The following is an 8349-nucleotide window of genomic DNA, read 5'->3' as shown; positions in this document are numbered from 1 at the left end:
ACTGTGTGCCAGGCCGAGCAGTTTACTTGTCATGATGTGGAATAGAACTGCTAGTTAAGGCATGATGTGGAATTGAACTGCTAATTAAGGAGACAAAATATTGAAACAAAGTTGCTATTTTACTTCTGTGTTGACTATATTTACACCATGCCTAGTTTATCTAATCTTGCAGACAGATCAGAATCACAGTCTAAAGCTTCCACATCAAATATAGCCCTACCCAATTACAGCCTGCCACCACAGAAGAGTAGAACATATTTGCTATTATTTGCTATCTGAGTCAGATAACATAATGTCATTTGTATAGAGATTTGTATAGGGATAGGGGCGATTCTTGATGCATTGCACACCATAATTGTCGCGAGACCATGCCCGTGGCAGGCAAAATCTCTACTTTGACACTAGTCATTTAAAGCATACATACCGAGTCTGTTGCTTGAACTGTCAGCTAATCTAATCATGTTCAATTGCCTTGCACAGCCTCAGCTCTCCATGGAAAAGCAACCCAGAGTAGCGCAGATGTTACGACATGAGATACTAAAAAGAAACACCCCAGGATTTCTACAATACTGCAGTGCAAAAGTGTAGCCTACAAAAAAATTCCTAATCGCCCTGGGTTTATACTGCCTCTTATTAGCGGTGCTTGCTGAAATCAAGAACAACTAGCCTACTAAAATTAAAACAAAATGTCTTCTTATTAATTGCCTTATGCTGGAATTTGTTGTGCCAAACCCGTAAAAGCTACCGAGTTTAAAACGTGCACGCCGACTGTCTTCAGGTTGCTTGAAAAAATATGTTGATACTGTTATACTTTCATACTACAACCATATAGGCATTAATCTCAGTGCATTTCAAGGACCGTAGACTTGAATGATTATTTTTTTTTAAATCAGGTATTCAACTGTTAAGATAAACACCAAACCAACTTTAAAACTTACAGACTGACTCAGCGTAGATTGCTTGTCAATAGAGATTTGATAAGGTTTATTATTTTTCAACTGTAGCCATTTAAAATGTGCATCAAGGCTCCATAAACTACAATGGGTCATTCCTGGATTCACCACTGCTCTTGAATTGTTTAAACTACAAATACGGAACCAATGTTAAAATGTGCAGACTGACTTTTGCTTGTCAAAAGATTGCTGAACATATTTATACTTTTGAACTAAAAGCACATTTGCATACAAGATCCATGGGCTATAATAGTCGATTTTAGCAATTCCCACTGTACTTAACCATTTTAGCTACAAACACCAAATCAAATTTGAAATGTGCAGACTTTCTCATCTTAGATTGCTTCAAAACTGTAGTTTGCTCCTATTTTTACTTTTAAAACCATACATCTTTCTGTATCCCCATTTATTTAAATGGTGTAATGCAGACTCAAACATTCTAAATTGAAATCACTGGTACAGAACGTTCAAAAATATAAGCGCAACATGCAACAATTTCAATGATTTCACTGAATTAAAGTTCATATAAGGAAATGAGTCAATTGAAATGCATAAATTTAGCCCCAATCTATGGATTTCACATGACTGGGAGGGGCTTTATTACAGACATAAATAAACCTAAATTTCATCAGCTGTCCTGGTGGCTTGTCTCAGACGATTCCACAGGCAAAGAAGCCGTATGTGGAGGTCCTAGGCTGGCAGGGTTACACGTGGTCTACGGTTGTGACGCAGGTTGGACAGACTGCCAAGTTTCTAAAACGATGTGGGAGGTGGCTTATGGTAGAGAAATTAATATTAAATTCTCTGGCAACAGCTCTGATGGACATTCCTGCAGTCAGCAAGCCAATTGCACACTCCCTCAAAACTTGAGACATCTGTGGCATTGTGTTGTGTGACAAAACTGCTCATTTTAGAGTGGCCTTTTATTGTCCCCAGCACAAATCAAATCAAACGTTATTAGTCACATGCGCCAAATACAACAGGTGTACGACCTTACAGTGAAATGCTTACTTACGAGCCCCTAACCAACAATGCAGTTTAAAAAAATACAGCGAAGAATAAGAAAAAAAGTATCAAGTAATTAAAGAGCAGCAGTAAGATAACAATAGTGAGACTATATACATGTGGGGTACCGGTACAGAGTCAATGTGCGGGGGCACTGGTTGGTTGAGGTAATATGTACATGTAGGTAGTGACTATTCAAGTGACTATGCATAGATGATAACAACAGAGAGAAACAGCGGTGTAAGGGGGGGGGGGGGGGGGGGGGGCAATGCAAATAGTCTGAGTAGCCATTTGATTAGATGTTCAGGAGTCATATGGTTTGTGGGTAGAAGATGTTTAGTAGCCTCTTGGACCTAGACTTGGCGCTCCGGTACCGCTTGCAGTGCGGTAGCAGAGAGAATAGTCTATGACTAGGGTGGTTGGAGTCTTTGACAATTTTTAGGGCCTTCCTCCGACACCACCTGGTATAGAGGTCCTAGATGGCAGGAAGCTTGACCGCAGTGATGTACTGGGCCGTTCGCACTACCCTCTGTAGTGCCTTGTGGTCGGAGGCCGAGCAGTTGCCATACCAGGCAGTGATACAACCAGTCAGGATGCTCTCGATGGTGCAGCTGTAGACCCTTTTGATGATCTGAGGACCTATGCCAAATCTTTTCAGTCTCCTGAGGGGGAATAGGTTTGGTCATGCCCTCTTCACGACTGTCTTGGTGTGTTTGGACCATGATAGTTTGTTGGTGATGTGGACACCAAGGAACGTGACGCTCTCAACCTGCTCCACTGCAGCCCCGTCGATGAGAATGGGGGTGTGCTCGGTCCTATTTTTCCTGTAGTCCACAATCATCTCCTTTGTCTTGATCCTGTTGAGGGAGAGGTTGTTGTCCTGTCACCACATGGCCAGGACTCTGACCTCCTCCCTGTAAGATGTCTCATCGTTGTCGGTGATCAGGCCCACTGTTGAGTCATTGGCAAACTTAATGATGGTGTTGGAGTCGTGCCTGGCTGTCCAGTCATGAGTGAACAGGGAGTACAGGAGGGGACTGAGCACGTACCCCTGAGGGGCCCCTGTGTTGAGGATCAGTGTGGCGGAGTGTTGTTATCCTACCCTTACCACCTGGCGGCGGTCTGTCAGGAAGTCCAGGATCCAGTTGCAGATGTCAGGAAGTCCAGGATCTGTTGGGGCGGTATGCAAATTGGAGTGGGTCTAGGGTTTCTGGGATAATGGTGTTGATGTGAGCCATGACCAGCCATTCAAAGCACTTCATGGCTACAGACGTGAGTGCTACAGGTTGGTAGTCATTTTGTCAGGTTACCTTAGTGTTCTTGGGCACATGGGTTTTGCTTAAAACATGTTGGTATTACAGACTCAAACAGGGAGAGGTTGAAAATGTCAGTGAAGGCACTTGCCAGATGGTCAGCGCATGCTCACAGTACACGTCCTGGTAATCCATCCATCCCTGCAGCCTTGTGAATGTTAACCTGTTTAAAGGTCTTACTCACATCGGGTGTGGAGAGAGTGATCACACAGTCTTCCTGAACAGCTGGTGCTCTCATGCATGTTTCAGTGTTATTTGCCTCAAAGTGAGCATAGAAGTAGCTCATCTGGTAGGCTCATGTCACTGGGCAGCTCTCAGCTGTGCTTCCCTTTGTAGTCTGTAACGGTTTGCAAGCCCTGCTACACCCGATGAGCGTCAGAGCCGGTGTAGTACGATTCGATCTTAGTCCTGTATTGCCCGTTTGATGGTTCATCGGAGGGCATAGCGTGATTTCTTAGAAGCTTCCGGGTTAGAGTCCCGCTCCTTGAAAGCTGTAGCTCTTGCTTTAGCTCAGTGTGGATGTTGCCTGTAATCCATGGCTTCTGGTTGGGGTATGCACGTATGGTCACTGTGGGGACGATGTCATCGATGCACTTATTGATGAAGCCAATGACTGATGTGGTGTACTCCTCAATGCCATCGGAGGTCTGTGCTAGCAAAACTGTCCTGTAGCTTAGCATATGCTTCATCTGACCACTTTTTTATTGATCTAGTCACTGGTGCTTCCTGCTTTAATTTTTGCTTGTAAGCAGAAATCAGGAGGATAGAATTATTGTCAGATTTGCCAAATGGAGGGCGAGGGAGCGCTTTGTATGCATCTCTGTGTGTGGAGTAAAGGTGGTCAAGAGTTTTTTGTCCTCTGGTTGCACATTTAACATGCTGATAGAAATTTGGTAAAACAGATTTAAGTTTCCCTGCATTAAAGTCCCCGGCTACTAGGAGCACCGCCTCTGGGTGAGCGTTTTCTTGTTTGCTTATGGCGGAGTACAGCTCATTCAATGCTGTCTTAGTGCCAGCTTCTGACTGTGGTGGTATGTAAACAGCTGCGAAAAATACAGATGAAAACTCTCTAGGTATATAGTGTGGTCTACAGCTTATCATGAGATACTCTACCTCAGGCGAGCAATAGCTCGAGACTTCCTTAGATATCGTGCATCAGCTGTTATTTACAAAAATACATAGTCCGCCGCCCCTTGTCTTACCAGACACCGCTATTCTATCCTGCCGGTGCAGCGTATAACCAGTATGTTGATAGTGTCGTCGTTCAGCCATGACTCCGTGAAGCATAAGATATTACAGTTTTGAATGTCCCGTTGGTAGTTTAATCTTCCGCGTAGGTCATCGATTTTATTGTCCAAAGATTGCACGTTTGCTAGCAGAATAGAAGGAATTGGGGGTTTATTCGATCGGCTTCGAATTCTCAGAAGGCAGCCCCCCCTCCGGACCCTTTTTCTCTGCCTCCTCTTCACGCAAATCATGGGGATCTGGGCCTGTTCCCAAGAAACCTGTATATCGTTCACGTCGGGCTCGTCAGACTATAGGAAAAAAAGGATTCTGCCAGTCCGTGATGAGTAATCGCAGTCCTGATGTCCAGAAGTTATTTTCGGTCATAAGAGACGGTAGCGGCAACATTATATACAAAATATAAGTTACAAACAAAGCAAATAAACAAACAAAAACACGATCGGTTGGGGGCACGTAAAACGTCTGCCTTCTTCTCCGGCGCCATTTGTGTGCACCTGTGTAATGATCATGCTTTTTAATCAGCTTCTTGATATGCCACACCTGTCAGGTGGATGGAATATATTGGCAAAGAATAATTGCTCACTAACAGGGATGTAAACAACATCGAAAATAGCTTTTTGTGCATATGGAACATTTCTGGGATCTTTTATTTCAGCTCATGAAACATGCAACCAACACTTTACCTGCTGCCGGTAATCTGCAGCTGAATTCAAAGGCTGTGGGGCTTAGCAGTGGGGCAGGCAGATGAAAACCAGTTTTAACCGGTAGACTGTCAGTCAGTCTCTAACTCAAATCCATTCCTCTCTCCCCAGGCCTGTGGGTCATGGGTTCATAAGAAGCTGCTGAGCCCTGTATGAAAATGAGACGAGGGGAAGACCCTGTGGGATAGGGATGGTGTAATATGCTTTCTTCCCCATCAGTCAAAATAACAGCACTGACAACCTGCTATTTCCCTTGGTTGATGGTTCTGGATCAGCATGTGAACAGGTGTTATGTACTATTTTTTTCCACTGCATGCTGTATGGTTGGATTCAGAAGAATATGATCTAATATCTGTACATGCCAGACTTCCTAACAATGTTTTGGGTTGACATAACTAGCTGTTGCTGTCTCGGGGGAGCTAGGGAACATTTCATGTGCTAGTACAGTCCCCAGACAGAACCCCAATGCTTTCTTTAGTTCAAACCCCTATGTGCCAAATCAAATCAAAATGTATTTGTCACTTGCGCCGAATACAACAGATACCGTGAAATGCTTACTTACAAGCCCTTAACCAACAATGCAGTTCAATAAATAGAGTTAAGAAAATATTTACAAAATAAACGAAAGTAAAAAATAAAATAAAAAAGAATAAAAAGCAACAATAAAATAACCGGTACCGAGTCAATGTGCGGGGGCACAGGTTAGTCGAGGTAATTTGTACATGTAGGTAGGGGTAAAGTGACTATGCACAGATAATAAATAGTGAGTAGCAGCATTGTAAAAACAAAGGGACTTCACCCGAACTGTAAATAGTCCTGGTGGCCATTTGATTAATTGTTCAGCAGTCTTATGGCCTGGGGGTAGAAGCTGTTAAGGATTCTTTTGGTCCTAGACTTGGCGCTCTGGTACCGCTTGCTGTGCGGTAGCAGAGAGAACAGTCTATGACTTGGGTGACTGGAGTCTTTCACAATTTTTGGGGGCCTTCCACACAGGCCCAGTGCCAGCCAGAACTAGGTTGTTTCCACGACAACTTTGGTAATGAGTGGGTGTGTGCGTCCACTGGCCCAATGTGCTGATTTCCTTGCCTGGAATTTGAATGAGATTGCTGTACAGTAACCAGCAATACTCTTACCCTCAAGGCTGGGTGCTAGGCGCTCTACTGCTCCTCTCCTCTGAAATATCACATTTGGTTTCGTCCTCTAAGAAGCCGATACTAACCCTTATGGAAAAACCACATGAAGTTCACACTTTTCCATGTGATCTTATGTAAAGTGAATGTGATAACTAACATGTGACGTCTAAAGCAACGTGATAACACGACACTACATGTGTAAACATGATCGATTGGATAGTGTTCCAAAAACAAGTTTTCTAATAATATAATATATGCCATTTTACATATGGGCGGCCCCAGGAATCAAACCCACAACACTGGCAGTGCAAGCACCATGCTCTACCAACTGAGCCACACAGGACCAAATTAAGTTTAATGTGAAATCCTGTGGTTTTTCTGTAAGGAAAGTGTCCTTTTCAGAGACGTCATACTGTATATATGAATGGAATCTTAATTAGATATCATGTTTTTAATGTTAAACAGTGATACAACATTCGTTGGTGGCACATGATTGTATTTCTGAGTGCGTGTGTGCATGATGTGCCATTACATATCCTATATTAGATAAATGGCATCGTGTTTTTTTCAAAGTTTCTGTGCATGAAAGAAATAACGTCAAAACAACATTGAGTCTACCTGTTTAGCTCCAGCGGGAACATCAACATGCATTCTGTTTTAGAGATGTGTGTTCATGAAGCCCATCATTGTTTGGAATGACCATATAGGATGCCTGCTACAGTATATCCTCCTTCCCCTTTCCGAACAAGCCTCATGAAAGCGGTAATAGCGGGATTGTTTTTGGCAGACTTAGAAAGTGTCTCATAAATATGAGAGGAGTTGGAGAAGGATGCATTTATATTGAATGAAGCTTGAGGAGAATAACATGTAGGCCTACAGTTCCAGATGATACGGCCTGATATGGACTCCCACTTCCACGGTGATTATTACATAGGTATGGAGGTGGCATTCTGTTGTGCAACAATGATATAAATGAAAGCCTTCAGATATTGGTATCATGGTGATATGAATGTGTCTTGGTTGAATTACAATTTTCTAGCCTAGGCATCACCTAGCAGCCATCTAATGCATCCGTAGGCTCAAATCAACAGATTGGCCACAGCATCTCCGTGAGGTAGGCCATTATGGTGGGCGTTGCAACAGGCAGACAAGGATATTGCGTTTTCTGCCAAGGTGATTTCCTTTTTTTTGTAAAGTGGGGAATAAATACACACTGACGTTCTTAGAATAACATTTACAAAACTAAAACATTTCCGAAATAAAATATGTGTGCTTGCAAGTCTTGTAAAGTGGTGTAAAGTACTTACAGTTGAAGTCGGAATTTTACATACACCTAGGTTGGAGTCATTAAAACTCGTTTTTCAACCACTCCACAAATTTCTTGTTAACAAACTATAGTTTTGGCAAGTCGGTTAGGACATCTACTTTGTGCATGACACAAGTAATTTTTCCCACAATTGTTTACAGACAGATTATTTCACCTATAATTCACTGTATCACAATTCCAATGGGTTAGAAGTTTACATACCCTAAGTTGACTGTGCCTTTAAACAGCTTGGAAAATTCCAGAAAATTATGTCATGGCTTCCGAAGCTTCTGATGGGCTAATTGACATAATTTGAGTCAATTGGAGGTGTACCTGTGGATGTATCTCAAGGCCTACCTTCAAACTCAAGGCCTACCTTCAAACTCAAGGCCTACCTTCAAACTATGGAGAAATCAAAAGAAATCAGCAAAGAAAAAAATTGTAGACCTGCACAAGTTTGGTTCATCCTTGGGAGCAATTTCCAAAGGCCTGAAGGTACCACGTTTATCTGTACAAACAATAGTACGCAAGTATAAACACCATGGGTCCACGCAGCCGTCATACCACTCAGGAAGGAGACGCGTTCTGTCTCCTAGAGATGAACGTACTTTGGTGCGAAAAGTGCAAATCAGTTCCAGAACAACAACAAAGGCCTTTGTGAAGATGCTAGAGGAAACAGGTACAAAAGTATCT

Source organism: Oncorhynchus mykiss, chromosome 18, assembly GCF_013265735.2.
Source record: "Oncorhynchus mykiss isolate Arlee chromosome 18, USDA_OmykA_1.1, whole genome shotgun sequence".
Classification (NCBI taxonomy): domain Eukaryota; kingdom Metazoa; phylum Chordata; class Actinopteri; order Salmoniformes; family Salmonidae; genus Oncorhynchus; species Oncorhynchus mykiss.
The sequence above is the reverse complement of the archived record's forward strand: the minus strand, read 5'-3'. Positions refer to the sequence as shown.